Source organism: Myotis brandtii, unplaced genomic scaffold (genome assembly GCF_000412655.1).
Source record: "Myotis brandtii unplaced genomic scaffold, ASM41265v1 scaffold504, whole genome shotgun sequence".
NCBI classification, from domain to species: Eukaryota; Metazoa; Chordata; class Mammalia; order Chiroptera; family Vespertilionidae; genus Myotis; species Myotis brandtii.
The window spans coordinates 5433200-5455056 of NW_005369217.1; positions in this window are offsets into that span (position 1 = coordinate 5433200).

Genomic DNA, 21857 nt, shown 5'->3' on the forward strand with positions numbered 1-21857 from the left:
TATAAAGGTTTTTCCATTTTTTTTTAATCACTGAAATTCAATTTTAAGAAAGGGAAATAATGCTATACCTCAATCATTTGAAAATATAAAAATTACCTTAATATGTAGCAACTTTAGTTCTCTGCACTCTTTGAACATGCTGTGTTTATTCAGGGCAAAGATTTTATTTTATGGTTTCCCTTTTTGTTTTCTTTAATTCTTCTCCTCCCCTCTGTTCTTCTTTTTACCACTATTTCTTTATAATCTAGACTCAGGTCACCCAAAAGTTTCTTAAAATTGGCCTGAGCACTGCTGTCTTATTTACTAACTGATTTCTGGGCAAACTGTGTCGGATTATAGAGAACCTTGACTTTAGCAGAAATAAGGCTCCATTTGCGAGTGTTGGAGAAAGGACTTGTAGCATCATGCAATATCAGGGCTGAAGGTGATCTTAGAGGAGCTCTCCTTCCAATTCTCTATCAAATGTGGTTCTCTCTTACCTATGCTCCTTGTGTTCTCACTATTGAAACGAATAGAGTCATTTAAAAAAAATCATAGTCAAGCATTAAGATTTTGCTGGAAGGGCGCTCAGTGTTAGCAGTGAGCTTTTCTTGTTTTGCAGCTGATCCTTTCTGAAGAGTGCAAGGATCTAGCACATTCCTTTTAGGATAGAACTTTGATTGCAAAGTGCTGAGGCAGAATGAAATCGAACCCTTAGAAAAAGTAGACAAGGAAAAAAAGGAGACTATGGGACTCCAGGCATCCAACCGCAGACTGACTCCCTGTGGCCTGAAAAGCAACCTATATGGTCATGTTGAGGATCAAGATTGATTTCTTTCAGATAACGGACAGAATCTCACCACCCTTCTCGCCATTGGTAGTATAATGGCTATATTTTATCAAATATGATAGAACTCAAAATCATACTGTGTACATTTCTAAACCGGTTGTCACAGAACCAACTTTCCCTTTTTGGTGAGGATTCCCAGTGGAAAGAGAAACATAACAACTGAAGTTCTTCCATAAGAATTTACTATCAAATAAATGCCCCTCCTTCCCTCCCCACCTAAGCCCCTTGGCGATTTATCCCCGCAGGCCTTTAGCTGCCCTCTCCAACAATCTCAAAACTTGGGGAAAATCATCAGCCTTCCAGTTAGAAAGGTTGCCTAGTCATCTAGAAAACAGCTGATCTGATTGAGGGCGAATCTCTTCATTAACCAGGACAAAGGTACACTCAGTCTTCATTGAAGCCTTTTGGTGATAGAGCTCTGTGTTTCATTTTTTCAACAGTTTTATTGTTGAGATAGTCTTTCAAGTAAAAAATCGTATCTCTGAGAAAGTGCAATTCATTCAGTCTCAGGGGTAAGGGACTTTTCTAAATGCTTTTTATACTTATCCTGTATTGTAGCTAATGTTCCTCAGTACTTATTGTTCAAGAACTTTGCACTGAACCTTCACAGCAATGCTAGGTATTACTTTTATACCCACTTTATAGGTGAGGAAACCCAATATACTTTAATGTCCAAGGTCACTTGGAATTTAAATAGAAGAAGTGGTATTTGCTACCAGGTGATCTTATTGCTGGAGCCCATGGCCTTAACCACAAAGCAAAGGACCTTTGATCTACTGGTGAAAAGTGCTTCCTGTGCCTTCTTTATCCTATGGATATTTCTACTTTTCTAATAGAAAAGTGGGCTGGCTCGCCAATTAGACTCAGGACCTTTGACGCATACAAACAGACAATCTTAATATTTAGGCATCTTTCTTAATGTCATTCAATACATTAGTTTAATACAACTATACGCACTTCCTAATGGGGGATAAACTTGGTAGAACAGGCAGTTTTAAAGCTTACGAGTGATGCATTAACAGGTGTTTATTCAGTGCAATTATAAGAAATGGATCTCAGGTGCTAGAGAATGGAAACCTCATGCACATCCATACCAAGCATGTTTTTCACAGTTCTTTCCGGCTGGCTTCCCATTTACTGTCAGAGAAATAAGAAAACATGTAAATGGGAAGAAATATTGTAATTCAAAATGCATCCGAACTCAACTGAGGGAAACAGATATTTTTTAAAACTTTTAACCTGTGCTTTCTGGGTGATCTAATGATAAACTGAAAAGGGCAAAGACTGCGGAAAGCCTGTTTTTTGTGGAGAGTTTCTCTCTCTCTCTCTCTCTGTCATATAATCCATTAATATAACGTATGCCTGTTTCTAAGAGTCTTAAAATTATAAAGTGGTTTATAATTTAAAAGAAGCAATTAGTACACTACATTAAAAATACAATGAAAATGGCCCTAGCCGGTTGCTCCATGGTTAGAGAATCGGCCTGCAGATTGAAAAGATCTCGGGTTTGATAGTGGTCAAGGGCACGGACCAATTGGAGGCTCAATCCCCAGCCCTGGTTGAGGCACATACGGGTGGTGGCCAATTGATGTGTCTCTCTCACATTGACTCTCCCCCTCCCTTCCACTCTTTCTAAAAATCAATGGGAAAAATATTCTCAGGTGAGGATTAACAACAACAACAACAAAAATACAATGAAAACAAAGGCATCAATCAGGTGAAACAAGCCAGGTGTTCAATACTTTAAAAAATAATAGCGATTTTTATTCAAAGCTAAAGGATCACAATGATAAAAGTAATTTCAGAATACTGAAGGTATTTCTTCAAGCCCAACTAGTTATGAATATTTCTAGTAAACATGTGTATTAAACTCAAGAGTTTGTTAAGAAACTAAGCAATAAACAGAAGTAAAATGTAGTTTTCTTTCCTTACATATTTACCAGAAGCGCACTGGTTAAGAGGTAAAAATATAGAGTGTGTTGTGTATTAACTAGTATGTGTGGAATTTCCCTTGTGAAGTGTTGTTAGTTTAGATGGTACAGGCAACATTACTGCTGGACCTGGTAAAATGTTTAAGAATTACTCTACATTTTCTGTACAGTGTTGGAATATCTCTAAGGCAAAAGTCTCTCTCTCTCTCTCTCTCTCTCTCTCTCTCACACACACACACACACACACACACACACACATCTAAGACAAAAATCTCTAAGACAAAATAATACCTTTAAATGTATAATCAAAAAATGGATTATTCCAATATTAAAAACAAAAGTATACCTTAGAGTTTAATTGTGTACTATCTAGTAACCTTAGCCATAAATTCTAGTGGGGATAAAGTATGCTGAGTTGGTATGGCTGTGTTTGACTCATTATGATTAATTAACTAGTCATTTGAAGTTAGAGATTGATAAGTAATGTCACCACTGGATGTAAACATAAAATCAGATACGTTAATACTATATTTTTGTATAATATATTTTCTAGAGGGTGAGTGGAATAAATGAGAGCCCACAACATGAAATTGGGAAGACATCTGTCACAGTGGCCAAACCTCCAGTAGGCCGGATAATGATTATGAATCCATGATTGTATGAATCTATTACTGTTGATATATTACATAAAGCAGTGGGAATAGAAAGCTTTTCAAATTACACAGAGAGTAATCAACAGCCACAACAATAGCCCCACGCTCTCACACCTGCTGCATGTGTCCAGTGGGAATATGCATCTCCAAGCCTGGAATTATTGGCAAGACAGAGGAGTTTTCTTTCACCTTTAGTTAGGCTTTCCAATGGTAAAATAAACCATTGGTTAATCAATGCCACAACAGGGGTGACAGGACCTGTGCTGTCAAAGCACTGTTAATAGAGGCACCCTCTGCCTCCTTTCCTCAACATCTCAAGCCCAATTACTACAGCTTGCTCTGTTGTGATCTCTTTCTCTCTTTGGTCTCTACCACATAAAGCACATATTTTAAAGCAATTCTAAAATCTCACAATTTACCTCAAGGAAATGGAGAAGCAGGGGAAGAGGGGGAGAGAGAGGGAAGAAGAGGAATAGAGTGAGAATGAAATAAATGTAGGAGGTTTCTTTAGAATTTTGAATAAAATTTTAAGACAGGAACTTCTCTTTATTATGAGGATAGAAATGTAGCTCTTGTGAATCAGATTGTAACCTAAATCATAAGCTACCAAGTGCTGGTTACTATAGCTAGACAGATAGATACCTTGGTGGTCTGCATCAATTGTGGTCAAAAGATGTCCCATTTCATGCCCACAAATCTGTTGTCCATTCTTGAAAAAGCATCGTTGTTAACATTGATCAGAGGTTAAAGTAACCTTTATAACCTTTCATCTCATTTGCATCCTATCTATACAACAGTGATAGTTGGTACCACTTTAGCCTATAGAACAACTTAATGTGAATTTGAAAAAGGCACACCTTCCTCAAGATATGTTCTTATGCCCTGGCCAGTTTTGCTTAGTGGTTGGAGCATCAGTCCTTGGACTGAAGGGTCATGGGTTCGATTCCAGTCAGGAGCACATACCTTGGTTGCAGGCTCAACCCCCGGCCCCAGTCAGGGTGGGTGTAAGAGGCAGCCAATTGATGTCTCTCTCTCACATCCATGTTTCTCTTTCTCTGTCTCTCCCCTCCCTTCTACTCTCTCTAAAAAAAAAGAAAGTCAGTGGAAAAAATATCCTCAGGTGAGGATTAACAACAACAACAAAAAGATATGTTATTATTATCTGCCATAAATTTGTAATTAATATACAAATATATTCCAACTAACGTGTGAAGTGCCCCCTAGACTTGTACAGTACATCACTCGTACAACCAAATGCAAATTTTTGACAAATTGTATGTGACTGCTTCCCCATAATTCCAATTGATTGGTTCTTGGCCATCCCACACTCTACTGTATTCACCTAGGTACATTATGATCTTGTATCGTTATCCTGCCTGACGTCTTCTGACATACCAGTTTGCACATTAGATGACAACTTATATACCGGTAGTAATTGGGGCAGACATCCTGGGCCATGTTTACTTATACTTGCACTTGAGTTCTGATCCTGTCAACTTCCTGACTCTTGATTAGATCTCATATTTAAACCTTTGTTTACAGCATGGCTTTTATAGTAATCAAGCTGTATTTCATCTCTCTCTCTCTCTCACACACACACACACAAAAAGGGTCCCTTTTTGATGTAAAACTAGAATAAAAAAATAAGAAGATCCCTCTGAAAAAATTATATATGTCAAGAGACATTTATTTGCATATTGAGAAGCCTAGGAAATACTCCAATAGGATTGCAATGGTATCCTTAGGTCTGAACTGTAACTAAAGCAATTGCTACTCAGAGAAAGCAGAATGCATGCAAAAAGAACAAGAATTTTCAGTGTTTATCTTATACTACCTAAAGGAGACTACTCCCTTGTTATAGAGGTCTGTCCTACTTATTTAGATAGAAATGTCCTTTCGTTGGAGAAAGGGCAATTCACCTACCAATGATTATCTGATGTGATTGTGCCTGTTTTTATCAAGCAGCTGATCTGTAATTTGGTATCCTGAGAGGTCTTACATCAGGATCAGTCATGATTTTTAATTCAGGCCTGTTTTGCACTGTATTCAATTGAGGTTAAGGTTTTGTTGTTGTTATTTTAGTTCTCTCCCATGTGTTCGTTTTAGGTTAATTCCCTAGAACCTGAAATGCTGTTTAGAAACAATTCTATTGTGTTGTTCAATTTGGACTTTTAATTAATGAAATGCTTTCTCTTGAGTTATTTCTTATCTGCTTTATCCTTTGGCTTCAGAGGGGAAAAAAACTGATAAAAAATATGTTCTTTGAAGATAATTCTGTAGTATGTAGTTAAATGTCAATGTTTGTTTAATAAGTAAAAGGGATACAAAGATGAATATATTTTAAGCATTATTATTACTCAGGTAATTGAATTATTAAGATTGACATAATCCCACTAGGGATGATTATACATACCTTCACCCTGATCATTCTCTAAAGAGATGGTTCTTTGATGTCCATGGACATTTGCTGCAACTGGCCCACTGAGTATTTGAAGCTTATGTAAAAGGTCACATTCTGGGGCAAGACTTTAGTCATAAGGCCCAGATGGGATAAAATACAAAGGAATGTAAATACTTCAAACTTTGAGCTGTTAATACAAGGATTGCTGGACTGATTTTCTCAGATGTTGCTTTAACTTTAGAAAGTTCCATTTGGAATTGGAAACGTCATGAATAAGTCTCAAGAGGAACTAGGGTGGACCAGGACTGCCACTACCACCAACGACACACAATAAAAACCTGGCATAAACAAATATCCATGAAAAGCTTTTTCCTGAACTGTTGGAAATGGTATTCCTAGAAACTATTGAAAATGTCACTGAAATCAACATTACCCTTCCTGATTCATTAAGAGAGCTGAGAAAGTCAAGCTAGTAAACCAAACCTGTGTACTACAACATGATATCAATAGATTTTACCCCTCATAAATTGCCACTATGAACTCTTTTGGACATTTTCTAGTTTAGGAGTTTTTAAGATTTAATCTGATGCTTTTCTACCTTAATGCCTTCTTTATTTCTTATCCTAGAAATCTCAACTATATCAGATAAAACATATTTTTATAACAAACTAGAGGCCTGGTGCACAAAATTCCTGCACTTGGGTGGTGGTGGGGGCGTCCCTTAGCCCAGCCTGCACCTCTAGCAGTCTGGGAACCCTCAGTGGATGTCCAACACAGGGGGAGCGCTGCTCAGCAAGATGCAGGGCTCATGGCTGGCGAATGCAGCGTTGGTGGTGGGAGCCTCTCCCACCTCCACAGCAGCTCTAAGGATGTCCCACTGCAGGCTGTCAGTCAGACATCCCTTGAGAGCTCCCAGACTGTGAGAGGGCACAGGCCGGGCTGAAAGACACCCCCGAGTACACGAATTTCATGCACTGGTCCTCTAGTTCTATAATAAGACAAATCAAATAGACCAGTTCATATAGGTTCATAATATAATATAATATAATATAATATAATATAATAAAGAAAAACTTTTGGTTTCTGCTAAATTAAAGCATATAGTTTTTTATCTCTGAGAATTTTAATATGGTAACATTTATAGACTTTATTTGGAAAAATTAGTTTATCAATGGTCTTGGAATTACTTGAAATTGACATAAAAATAAGTAGCAAAAATATTTTACTTCTAAACTTCAACCAAATGAGCTTAATTTGCATGAAACCAAAGTAGGGAAGACTGTGCATTGAATGCAGCAGCTTTGCCTGACATCAAAGACACTCTAGAGATCAAAACAAAATCAAGCTCTGAGGAAGCAATTCTCTTAGTCTCCTTGTTAATATGCATGTTTTTGTTTTCTCTGTTGGTGTGGGTCAGTTCAAGGCAATATCAAAGTCTGTGGAGAGCATCGACATTATAATGATTCTGTCTTAACCTCAGAGGTGAGATGGTGGTTAATGAAAATGTGGAAAGGCTGACATCTGAGGAACAGTCTGTGATTGGAATCTGAAAACCCAAAGCTGTGCTGAGAATGAAGGACCTTTCTACTCTTTCAGGCTCCCTTTCGCAGACAAGGGCAATTGCTGTCACAGGATTGGATTTATGTTGTGACATTTCCCCTTTCTTCCTTTCTTTTCTTATTTTTTTGGCCTGGAATCAACATGAAGATCATTGATTGTCCTTGTTAAGCCTGCCTGAGCCAAAGGACAATGACTTCTTCCATGTTCTGTCATCTGTTGAGTGGGTTTGTCCCAGTCTTCTTGCTTTGTTTTTCTCAGGGAAGAAAAATTCAGAACCAATCAAACTATAAGATCCTGACTGTGTTAAAATCAGGCCAGAGTTGCTTAAGCAGTGCTAATACCTTTACAGATCATTTTTGTGACAAAGATTGAAAGGAGTATAGAAAATAGCACAACGGGATTGAATTCACGTGACAAAAGGAAATTGTACAAAGTTTAATCCATTCCCATTACAGTCTCAAGATTGTAATCTCCTTGGATGCTGAGCCTAGGAAAGATTTTTTTCCCTACACTATGCATAATCAAGTTGCTTTAGAAGTGGTGCTGTGGGCTGGAAGGAGGCGGCACAAGTTATATAACATGCAATTTAAGATAATGGCCTTTGAAAAGGAGAAATTAATATAAGCAGACGAGGCCAACAAAGCTTCAGTCATCAAGAAGGTAGTTTCAATCACCACTGACATTAAACAATATTACCCCCACTGAGTCTACACTATGTTTATTATCATTTAATTTCTCACCCAAGTCAGCTCATTCTTATCATGATGTCTCAGAAATTGCAAGCTCTGTTGTGAATACACATGGTAGAAAAATGCATTCATCTAAATGAGTTACAAGATACAGAAATACAGCTCTCTATCTTAACCTTTGTGGCTTTTAATATTCTACTAACAACATTAGCAAAGATGGAAGCTATAGCGTTTCCATAATTATTACAGCACCGTCTTTGTTCTGATAATGATAGAATCCATACTTTCAATTTGAAGTGCTTAATAATAGCAGCTGTCTTGTCTGTGGGGTTTTAGGGTTTCCATAATTATTCATTTTCACTGACTTGATAGTGGGTGTTTCCTTGAAATATTTCAGGCCACATCAGAGGATAGAACTTTAAAATCCTTTTAAGTGTTCTGCTATACATAACAATATTGAATTATGCATTAAAAACCAAATTTAATTGACTTGGAGGTGCATAAGCCCTAATTAACACTCTGCCTCCATACTAAAAACTGATTGCCACAAACCATCACACACACACACACACACACACACACACACACACACACACACACAAATGCAGGCATAGTGACTGCACCATTATGTATGAAGGGCTTCTGTCCCTTGGTCCCTAAAACCACATGCTTTGCTTTTTTCTCCCTTTATCTTTTCTTTCTCCTATTCCTGCTCTGGCTTTCCTTCTCTTCAATCCTTATTTTAAAAATCAGTTTATTTTGGAATAATTTTATATTTACAGAAGGGTTGCATAGATTGTATACGGACTCAGCCTTTTACTCAGGCCTCCTCTTATATTTTACTAAAACTTGTTAATGGATAGCTGAAAGATACAGGGAAAACAGAAGTCTCTCCTTAGAATATGCAAATGGCACTCCATCTTTCTGATATGCATCAAGCTAATTACAATAATAAATAAAATATGAATATTGGGAATAAACTGGGTAAATCATTTTCCATTATTAAGTCTGAAAGAATGGGCTGTTTCATAGTGAGAGATTATAATGTACGTGGAAAATGTACTGCTAACATAACAGTGTGCTTTTTGATGATGGGTGAAAATTATGCTTCTGACGAGAAAGGTAGTTTTATGGGCAAGGCTGTGGAGATGCTAGAGAGGATAATTGAGAGAGGGAGGTCTTTATGATGCAACAGAGTACAGACGGTGTGTGTGTGTGTGTGTGTGTGTGTGTGTGTGTGTGGGGTGGGGGCAGGGAAGGTGTGTGGGGATGGGTCAGCAGTTATAGGGTGCTCTCAGAACATTTATGCTGGAATTCATATACTCTTTAATGCTCTGTATGTAAAAGCACATGTTTCAGGGATAATGCAGAGGCAAAGCCTCATATTGTGCATGACATCCTAAATTTAATCTAAAAAATTCATCCTAATTTGAAAAACAACAATAAAGTATTATATATGTTATACAGTTATAAAAATATTGCAAAATTTAATGTTATAATTGAAAATGAATAAAATATAGCTTATTAAGTTTTTATAAGTTCATTCCATTACATAACATTTAAAACATTCATGATAGCACTGAGAAGAAATGACCTATCCTAGAGAGCCACTGTGAACAGTTTTATGCATTCTATTTTTAATTTACCAGTATTTCCTTCATTTTTTTCTAAATTGTACCATACAATTGTTTTAAATAGGTTTTTTTTTGTTATTTTCTTTTAATTCATTTTCATTTTCACATCAAATTGGGGCTCCAGATAGCCCACAGACAATACCATCTATTTCTCTAAACCATATACTAGTAAAAATATTATAGAAAATTTCTCTCACCATGCAAAGACATGTAGATATAACCTCTAGAAAGCATTAATGAGGCAGTTCCAAGGACAAAAGGTTTCTACTGACTCCCAAATACATGCTCTGCTTTGTCCCTCACTGAAGGACAGGAACTGTTTTATAATTGCAATCTAAGAACTCTTGGTGCCAAATGTAACTCTCTTCTCATCCATGCCATTTTCACTTACAGCTATTGCTTTTCATTTTTCGCAATAGCTATAGTCATACTTCTTAGAGATTATCAACATTAACTCTACACATGCAACACCTCACACTGTGCCTAGTAAAAATATTTATTGACTATATAAATTAGTTTATCTTGTGAGGAGGGTGTATTAGTCAGTGTTCTTCAGAGACACACAACCAATAGGAGGTAGATACAGATAGATGATAGATAGGTAGATAGATAGGTAAATGATAGATAGATAGATAGATAGATAGATAGATAGATAGATAGATAGATAGATAGATGATAGATATAATAGTTAAGGGGGAAATACATTATGCGGGATTGGTTCACATGGTTTTAGAGGGGGAAAAGTCCCATGATCTGCCTTCTTCAAGGTGTAGACTCAGGATGACCAGTGGTGCAGTTCTAGTCCAAGTCCAACGATTGTGAGCCAGGGGAGTCAATGGTGTGAGTCCAAGTCTGGGTCAGAGGATCCAAGATCCAGAAGTGCTGGAGTTCAAGGGCAAGAGAAGATGGTTTTCCGTGGCTCAAGTAAAGAAAGCACATTCACCTTTCCTCAACTTGTATATTCTATTCGGGCCCTCAATACCTTGAATGATGGCCACCCACCTTGGTCAGGGTGATCTTCTTTACTCAGTCTACCAACTCACAAGCTAATCTAGTCTGCAAACACCATCACAATCTCATTCAGAAAGAGTGTTTTACCAGCCTCTGGGGATCTGTTAGCCCAATCAAAGTGACACATAAAATTAACCAGCACAGAGGTTCAGTATTAAACATTGTCCAGAGAAACCGAAGCACTGTTATAGACTGTTCAATGATGCCAGAGTTAACAAACTATTCCAAGAGCAAAGTTGGGTCAGGATGTCACCCATGATCCCACTCTGAAGTCATGCTATTAACACATTTAAGAAACATTAGTTCATCTACTTATGCTTCAAGCTTCTTGGATCTATGTCTTCAGAGAGTCACCTAGGATATAACAAAACTATTTTTTCTGGGTTTTAAGAACCGGCCTCAAGTCTACTAGATGCTTGGAAGGAAGCCTTACAGTGGACATCTCAGTAGTCTGATAACGGCTATAGTGCACAGAGTGAAATAAACATCGTGTGGCCTTTTTAGGGAGAAAAGAGCTTGTCATGGAATCACACCCACTACAACAGAGTGTGTCACTCCCAAAGTCTGGAGACCTCTAGCTCTAGCTGATTAACTATACTATGACTTCACTATAGGAACAGATTAAACTTCAATTAAACTAAATGAGATAAAGTAAAACAAAAAGATAAAAGTAAATAGAATAATGCAATTTATATATCCTAATGTAACTTATTCAGGTAAAAAACACAATAATTTACTGAGAATCTGTGACTCTCTTAGTCTAAAAGCCCAGGAACATTTCTCTAAACAGTGGTTCAAGATATTCATTTAAATTTATGAAATATCTATTTAGTACTTTTGATGTGCCAAGAACCATATGATATACTAGAATTAAAATATTTAGAAGACAATGGGTTTATGGGGCTTTTCTTCCCACAGAGAACCAAGATCATCAAACATACAGTTATAAAGAAAGATGACTGTAGCTATGACAGATTAAGTGGAGAAACATCACAGTTGTGTGTAATTGGGATATTAGGGTAAACTTCCCAAGCAAAGTGAGAGGTAAGCTGTGACCTAGAGTATAGGCAACTTTTCACTTATTAAAGCTAGAGAGGGAAGAAAAAAATCTAGGTAAAAAGAACAGCATGTGTAAAAGCTGTGGAGATTGAGAGATATGTCTTTGACCTATATTTTCAGATACATAATGGTGAGGGATGAGACTGGACAGCTAATCGGACCTTATTTTCCATGTAATCTGTGAGAAGTTAATAGATGTTATAAAAATAGTCAAATAAATTTAGAAAATGTGGGTCATCCCATAGGACTTCTCAGAGCCTTTCCTATGATAATATGCACCATAAATCTCCAATGTTTAGAGTTCTTTAATTGAATTGCTGTCGTACTATTGTTGTATGTATTAGTTGTCCCAAAGAAGTTGGAACTGTCACCACTTTCCTCTTTCTCTTTAAGGAGAAAAAAAAATGTAAGGGAAAGAGACTACATATGATTTAGGTAGCAGTATATGATTTCTTGGTATATGTCCACTTAGTTTCACAAGTGGCAAATCCAAAAGGAGGTCTGGGCAGGCCTCAGGCCTATAGCAGTAAAGACTCCTCACAACAGAGTGCCTATCTATAGTGTATCTTGCCCACTGTGGCACCCTGACTCGATTCCAAAACCACCTTTTTCCCCCCAGTAAGTTATTGGTATCCATGTTCAATTCCATGCAAAGTTCACAGTAGACAGGAACCATAATGATTGTTACCACATTCCTAAAGGAATGCTTTCTATATTGGGTGCACATTTTAAAGTCTTTTAAAATAAGCTCTCCAGAGCTTATTTTATTTGGCAGCCAAAGCTACCCTACTGCAAAATGAATGAATGAGTAAGCAAATATATAAATAAATAAGAATACAGGCAACATACTCCAACATACATCTTCTTGACAGAAAATCAATTTACAGTAGGTCTGGAAATTTTTGTTTACCTTCCAGATCATTCCAGTTTCTGTTGTAATCAGGATGGTGAAGAGAGCTGTCCTACTTTCCCATCTCATAAAACCCTTATGGGTCATGACAAGCTATTTACAATTAAATTCATTCAAATTCTAATTCTGCCCCAATGCAGTTGGCAGGCTGTAGACAGCTAAGTGATGGAAATGGTACAAATACATTCAGTATATGATAATTATTTATTGATCTGCAAAGTGCATTCTATTTAGATTATCATGAAAACTCATAATAATCATACTGAGAACAATGTGGACAAGAACATCTTCCTAGCATGTGTCAGAGTTTAAATGTCATTGCTAGAAGAGCAAGACTTCCTTTTGTTTCAGTTTATTTTAATACATGGATGCTTAAAAGTTAGCAGTTTCTATTTTTACACCCAAATACAGATTCAAGAATCTCCTTTAAAATTATTTATTACCACCTCAGCTACTAAACCACTACCTCATTATTGGTATTTAAAATTTATAAATTCAGATTAAAAATGTATAGCCATTTTAAAATGTTTTGTTTTTGTTGTTGTTTTAAGTTTAAATCAGTAAAATGCTGTGACAGTGAAAATCCCTTCAATAAGACTTACATTAGTAAAACAGGATAGAAAATATTGAAGCCTGAGTTCTAGAGAGTTAAAAATGTGTTTAGAAAATTGAGTACATAGCTGAAAAGGTCTCCAAGAGCATGTGGTTGGTGGTTATATACTTATCAAAAGACTTATAGATTTAACCCAAATAACTGTTAACTCTTGCAGGGTTGAGGTTAGTGTTTTGTATGCCATATAACACTGTGAATTAGGAAAATATCTGGTATGTCTACAACATATCCAAAGAAGAGGAAGAAGGGTTTTTTTTGTTTGTTTGTTTGTTTGTGTGTGTGTGTGTGTGTGTGTGTGTGTGTGTAATCACTGCTGTACAGGAGTAGAATAGAGATTAGGTAGACAGTTTAAAAATTGTCTTAAATACAAAACAATAGTTAAACTGCCTGTTAAAGATCAGTCAAAAAATTGATTGAAAAAATACCTATAGAAGAGATCCAAGATAGCGACAGAGTAGATGGATCTTACACTCACCTCTTCCCAGCACCAAAGAGGAATGACAACTAAAATATAGAGCAAACAACCTTAGTAACCAATTGAAGACTGGCTGAAGAGAAGTCTTTTCACCAAGGATTTACAGATTCACATTTAGATAGGTACAAATGGCAAAGATTCAAAAGGGCTGGCCCTGCTTCTATGGGCAGTGGCTAAAATTCCTGTGGAACATCTCAGCTGTAGGGGTTCCCCCTGAGAAGCATGGGGCTCTCAAGCCCAAGCTGGACTCCCCAGGGCAGAGCACCAGAGCTGGGGAGAGGTGGTCACATTAACATATAGCTGTGAAAATCAGCAAGGATTCTGTCTGCCAGAGAGAGCAGGTAGTCCACTAGAGATACAGGCATCCTCTAAAAGGCCAGTGCACAAAATTTTGTTTGCAGTCACTCACCCTGGACATCAGAGGAGGGAAGGCAGAACAGACTAGAGTCTCATAAAGAGAGACTAGGGTTTGTGGCTCTGGGAGGAGAGGTGAAGGGATAGCCTCCAAGATCCCTGTGCTGAGTTACTCTCCAATACCACAGACACCATCTTACTTGGGTAAAGCACTCTCCTCCATAGGGCATCAGCCTAAAGGAAACCAATTGCCCCACCCTCTGGACTCCTTTGCCCCAACCTGTGGAGCTTGCACCCTGCTGAGGAGTCAGTTGCCTGGGTCTGGGCAAACTCAGACATGTCAGCAACTGAGTCGTGTGGCTTTGGGGCAGAAGCTATTACCCCCACTTTCCTGTGAACCTAACTGGTGCTTTCTCCTCCACGTAGATCCTCTAGCCCCACTCTGTGGGCTCCCAGTGGCTCTACCCTGCTAAGGTCTGGACAGAATCCAGGATAGACTAATTTGTGTGGCTCTGGGGTGGGGGCCACTACAGCCAACTCTCCCAAGACTGATGGGTCCCTCACCAGAGATCCACTAGCCCCACCCCCTGACTCCAGACAGCCCTACCCTGCTGAGATCAGGCTCCTGACAGCATCTGGGAAAGACTGAGATGTGTGGCTCTAGGATGGGGGCATTTACCTTGCACACCTGACTGGTGCAGAGCCCTCTCTTCACACTTCCAAATCTTGGTCTGCTTGGGCCTGATAAACATTGCTGGCCTCACCCTGACATATCCCTGAGACCCCTGCCCCACCATAGAGGTCTGCAAGCAACTGGTGGGTAGTGGCTAGACTTAGTATATCATGGGACTTTTGCTGAGAGGCCTTAGACCAAGCACGGGCACAGAGTTTGAACCTGTATCAATCTGGTGCACATTAGTCACCCCTACCTGGTATCTCACTGAGAACCTATCTCATGCAACTCAAGTACTGCCAGAGACTGTTTCAGTGGCTGAGCCTAATAGGCAGCTGGCAGGCAGAGGCAGGTGAAGGTGGATCTCAGGTACCTTGGGACTTTAGCTGACCTGTCCCTTGGCCCAGTGCTGGTAAAAGCCAGTGTGGGAACCCTAATTAGTCAGTGTATTCTGGATGTTCAAGGTCACTCTAAGCATGGCAATCCTAATCAGGATGTTCAAGGCTAAGTTGCCATACACAGTGCAAGGACACAGCAGTTTCACTGTATGCACTGCACAAGTGTGCCCTTCTATAACCCAAAAGATTGAGATCACTATTTGGCATAAAGTCTCTTTTGTCTAAGTGGGTATAAAGCATGTTACTGATGAGCCAGTAAGAGGCTGCTATTATGTGAGGCTGCTTAGTCTCACTGGCTTCTGTATAGCTCCTATGTTGGAGGCTGCGTTGTAGGGAAGATGTGTCACTGATCAGCCAGCGCGGGCTGTTTTTGCTAGGATGCCTCTTGTGTTTGATACTATATTAGCAAGGACTTCTTTACTGGAATGCTTTGTCCAATGGCTCCTTTGTAGCAATGACTACTTGGACTGCAATAAAAGCTCTCTTGTATACCCACAACTTATCATGTCTTCTCCATCTTCTAAAACCCAGCATCCAAGGAAGTCCAGCCCTTGGCAGAGGGACTCGGACCCAACAGTTGGCATAATAGAGTAGGATTCAAGGAGTGAGTACTCTACATTTACTGCAGTGAGCAGAGTCAAGGAGACTTACTCCCCAGCAGCCAGCCTTGGTGTATAGCTTGGGCCTTCCCTCAAACATCCAGACCCACCCAAGGTAGCCAAAAATTGTGTATCACTTTGTAGATATAAACAGGTTGCCCAGGGCCAGTCACAGGCAGCATCTGACACTGGTCTGCACCAGAGTCCCATCCAAGAGGCTCCAGAGCAGACACACTCAGGGGTCAGCTTCAGAGGACATCAGTGCAGGATCCAATTAGTGTCACAAGGGGCATATCCAAAAGGAGATCTGGGCAGGGCCAGAACCTGCTTAGGTGAGTTCTGCTTTGTGTGCTCAGCATCTGCACAGCAGCTTGTGCACTGTGGTCAAAATTGAACCTCACAGACAACCAGCCTGTGTCGACACCATGTACAAACAGGCCAATAGTAATCAATACTCAATTACAATAGTAGGGCCCACATAACCCACAGAAAGGACATTCTTGGAGAACCCAGCTCAGCTGTTCAAAGAGATGGTGCCACTGGGTCCCACAGGGCACCCTACTACAAAAGGCCACACTACCAAGACTGGGAATCATATTAGATCTACCTAATGCATAGAAACAAACAGAAACGTACAGCCAAATAGGGAGACAAATGAAAGAACTTAAGAAATCTCCAGAAAAAAAGAGCTAAATGAAATGGAGGCAAGTAATTTATCAGATATAGAGTCCAAAAAATGGTTGTAAGGATAACCATTTAGTGATAACTACAGCATGAAAAAGAACATAGAGACCATAAAAGAGAACAAGTCAGAAATGAAGAATGCAATATCTAAAATGAAAAATACACTAGAAGGAATAAACAGTAGGTTAGATGAAGAGGATCAAATCATCAATTTGGAAGACAAGATAGAAAAAAACACCCAATCAGAGCAACACCACCACCAACAAAAAAAGAATTAAAAAAAAAAAAAAGATAGGGATAGTTCAAGTGACCTTTGGGATACTATGAAGCGTAATAGCATCCATATCATAGGGCACGAGAAAGAGAACAAGTAATTCAGAACCTATTTGAAAATATGACTGAAGACTTCCCTAACCTGGTGAAGGAAAGACACACAAGTCCAGGCCTCACCCTGACATATCCCTGAGACCCCTGCCCCACCATAGAGGTCTGCAAGCAACTGGTGGGTAGTGGCTAGACTTAGTATATCATGGGACTTTTGCTGAGAGGCCTTAGACCAAGCACGGGCACAGAGTTTGAACCTGTATCAATCTGGTGCACATTAGTCACCCCTACCTGGTATCTCACTGAGAACCTATCTCATGCAACTCAAGTACTGCCAGAGACTGTTTCAGTGGCTGAGCCTAATAGGCAGCTGGCAGGCAGAGGCAGGTGAAGGTGGATCTCAGGTACCTTGGGACTTTAGCTGACCTGTCCCTTGGCCCAGTGCTGGTAAAAGCCAGTGTGGGAACCCTAATTAGTCAGTGTATTCTGGATGTTCAAGGTCACTCTAAGCATGGCAATCCTAATCAGGATGTTCAAGGCTAAGTTGCCATACACAGTGCAAGGACACAGCAGTTTCACTGTATGCACTGCACAAGTGTGCCCTTCTATAACCCAAAAGATTGAGATCACTATTTGGCATAAAGTCTCTTTTGTCTAAGTGGGTATAAAGCATGTTACTGATGAGCCAGTAAGAGGCTGCTATTATGTGAGGCTGCTTAGTCTCACTGGCTCCTGTATAGCTCTTATGTTGGAGGCTGCATTGTGGGGAAGATGTGTTACTGATCAGCCAGAGCTGGCTGTTTTTGCTAGGATGCCTCTTGTGTTTGCTACTATATTAGCAAGGACTTCTTTACTGGAATGCTTTGTCCAATGGCTCCTTTGTAGCAATGACTACTTGGACTGCAATAAAAGCTCTCTTGTATACCCACAACTTATCATGTCTTCTCCATCTTCTAAAACCCAGCATCCAAGGAAGTCCAGCCCTTGGCAGAGGGACTTGGACCCAACAGTTGGCGTAGTAAAGTAGGATTCAAGGAGTGAGTACTCTACATTTACTGCAGTGAGCAGAGTCAAGGAGACTTACTCCCCAGCAGCCAGCCTTGGTGTATAGCTTGGGCCTTCCCTCAAACATCCAGACCCACCCAAGGTAGCCAAAGATTAGGTAGACAGTTTAAAAATTGTCTTAAATACAAAACAATAGTTAAACTGCCTGTTAAAGATCAGTCAAAAAATTGATTGAAAAAATACCTATAGAAGAGATCCAAGATAGTGACAGAGTAGATGGATCTTACATTCACCTCTTCCCAGGACCAAACAGGAATGACAACTAAAATATAGATCAAGCAACCTTAGTAACCAACTGAAGACTGGCTGAAGAGAAGTCTTTTCACCAAGGATTTACAGATTCACATTTAGATAGGTACAAATGACAAAGATTCAAAAGGGCTGGCCCTGCTTCTACGGGCAGTGGCTAAAATTCCTGTGGAACATCTCAGCTGTAGGGGTTCCCCCTGAGAAGCATGGGGCTCTCAAGCCCAAGCTGGACTCCCCAGGGCAGAGCACCAGAGCTGGGGAGAGGTGGTCACATTAACATATAGCTGTGAAAATCAGCAAGGATTCTGTCTGCCAGAGAGAGCAGGTAGTCCACTAGAGATACAGGCATCCTCTAAAAGGCCAGTGCACAAAATTTTGTTTGCAGTCACTCACCCTGGACATCAGAGGAGGGAAGGCAGAACAGACTAGAGTCTCATAAAGAGAGACTAGGGTTTGTGGCTCTGGGAGGAGAGGTAAAGGGATAGCCTCCAGGTGCTGAGTTACTCTCCAATACCACAGACACCATCTTACTTGGGTAAAGCACTCTCCTCCATAGGGCATCAGCCTAAAGGAAACCAATTGCCCCACCCTCTGGACTCCTTTGCCCCAACCTGTGGAGCTTGCACCCTGCTGAGGAGTCAGTTATCAGAGCAACACCACCAACAACAAAAAAAGAATTAAAAAGAAATAGGGATAGTTCAAGTGACCTTTGGGATACTATGAAGCGTAATAGCATCCATATCATAGGGCACGAGAAAGAGAACAAGTAATTCAGAACCTATTTGAAAATATGACTGAAGACTTCCCTAACCTGGTGAAGGAAAGACACACAAGTCCAGGAAGTGCAGAATCCCAAACAAGATGGACCTAAAGAAGCCTACACCAAGACACATCTTAATTAAAATGGCAAGGGTTAAAAGGAAAGAGAGAGTCTTAAAAGCAGCAAAAGAAAAACAGTTAATTACCTACAAGGGAGTTCTCATGAGATTGTCAGCTGATTTCTCAACAGAAACATGTCAGGCTAGAAGGGATTGGCATGAAATATTCAGTGATGAAAACCAAGGACATATAACTAAGACTATTTTATCCAGCAAGGCTATCATTTAAAATGGAAGGGAGAAATTTCTCCTGAGTGTTCTCAGTCCACAGCAGAAAGAATTTCCTGGAATTGAGCCGGGAGACCAAGATGGCGGCATAGGTAAACACCGCAAAAAAAAGAGCTTCCCAGGAAGGAAAAGGCTAAAGAAATTTGTTACCACTAAACCAATATTACAAGAAATGCTAAAGGGCCTGCTTTAAGAATAATAATAAGAAAAAACAAAAACAGAGGCACATAGTTAAAAGAATAAAATGGCAATAAATACATACCTGTCAATAATAATTTTAAATATAAATGACTTAAAGCTCCAATCAAAAGACAGGGTAGCAGAATGGATAAGAAAACAAGGCCCCTATGTATATGCTATTTATAATAGACTTATTTCAGAGCAAAAGATACACAGAGACTAAAAATAAACCTGTATAGCTCTTATGTTGGAGGCTGCATTGTGGGGAAGATGTGTTACTGATCAGCCAGAGCTGGCTGTTTTTGCTAGGATGCCTCTTGTGTTTGCTACTATATTAGCAAGGACTTCTTTACTGGAATGCTTTGTCCAATGGCTCCTTACTAGCAATGACTACTTGGGCTACAATAAAAGCTCTCTTGTATACCCATGACTTCTCATGTCTTCTCCATCTTCTAATACCCAGCATCCAAGGAAGTCCAGCCCTTGGCAGAGGGACTCGGACCCAACAGTTGGCATAATAGAGTAGGATTCAAGGAGTGAGTACTCTACATTTACTGCAGTGAGCAGAGTCAAGGAGACTTACTCCCCAGCAGCCAGCCTTGGTGTATAGCTTGGGCCTTCCCTCAAACATCCAGACCCACCCAAGGTAGCCAAAAATTGTGTATCACTTTGTAGATATAAACAGGTTGCCCAGGGCCAGTCACAGGCAGCATCTGACACTGGTCTGCACCAGAGTCCCATCCAAGAGGCTCCAGAGCAGACACACTCAGGGGTCAGCTTCAGAGGACATCAGTGCAGGATCCAATTAGTGTCACAAGGGGCATATCCAAAAGGAGATCTGGGCAGGGCCAGAACCTGCTTAGGTGAGTTCTGCTTTGTGTGCTCAGCATCTGCACAGCAGCTTGTGCACTGTGGTCAAAATTGAACCTCACAGACAACCAGCCTGTGTCAACACCATGCACAAACAGGCCAATAGTAATCAATACTCAATTACAATAGTAGAGCCCACATAACCCACAGAAAGGACATTCTTGGAGAACCCAGCTCAGCTGTTCAAAGAGATGGTGCCACTGGGTCCCACAGGGCACCCTACTACAAAAGGCCACACTACCAAGACTGGGAATCATATTAGATCTACCTAATGCATAGAAACAAACAGAAACGTACAGCCTAGGGAGACAAATGAAAGAACAGAAGAAATCTCCAGAAAAAAAGAGCTAAATGAAATGGAGGCAAGTAATTTATCAGATATAGAGTCCAAAAAATAGTTATAAGGATAACCATTTAGTGATAACTACAGCAGCATGAAAAAGAACATAGAGACCATAAAAGAGAACAAGTCAGAAATGAAGAATGCAATATCTAAAATGAAAAATACACTAGAAGGAATAAACAGTAGGTTAGATGAAGAGGATCAAATAATCGATTTGGAAGACAAGATAGAAAAAACACCCAATCAGAGCAACACCACCAACAACAAAAAAAGAATTAAAAAGAAATAGGGATAGTTCAAGTGACCTTTGGGATGATATGAAGCATAATAGCATCCATATCATAGGGCATGAGAAAGAGAACAAGTAATAGAGAACCTATTTGAAAATATGACTGAAAACTTCCCTAACCTGGTGAAGGAAAGACACACAAGTCCAGGAAGTGCAGAATCCCAAACAAGATGGACCTAAAGAAGCCTACACCAAGACACATCTTAATTAAAATGGCAAGGGTTAAAAGGAAAGAGAGAATCTTAAAAGCAGCAAAAGAAAGACAGTTAGTTACCTACAAGGGAGCTCTCATAAGATTGTCAGCTGATTTCTCAACAGAAACATGTCAGGCTAGAAGGGATTGGCATGAAATATTCAGTGATGAAAACCAAGGACCTATAACCAAGACTATTTTATCCAGCAAGGCTATCATTTAAAATGGAAGGAAAGAAAATGCTAAAGGAGTCCATTACCACCAAACTAGTGTTACAAGTAATGCTAAAGGGACTTCTTTAAAAAAAGAGGAACATAAGAATAATAATAAGAAAAAACAAAAACAGAGGCACATATTTAAAAGAATAAAATGGCAATAAATACATACCTGTCAATAATAATTTTAAATATAAATGACTTAAAGCTCCAATCAAAAGACAGGGTAGCAGAATGGATAAGAAAACAAGGCCCCTATGTATATGCTATTTATAATAGACTTATTTCAGAGCAAAAGATACACAGAGACTAAAAATAAAGGGGAAAAAAGATATTTTATGTAAATGGAAAGAGGAAAAAGCTGGGGTAGCAATTCTTACATCTGACAAAATAAAATTAAAAATAAAGGTTATAGCTCAGCCAGTGTGTCTCAGTGATTGAACATCAACCTATGAACCAGGAGGTTACAGTTTAGTTCCCATTTAGGACACATGCCTGGGTTGCAGGCTTGATCCCCAGTAGGGGGCTTGCAAGAGGCAGCCAATCAATG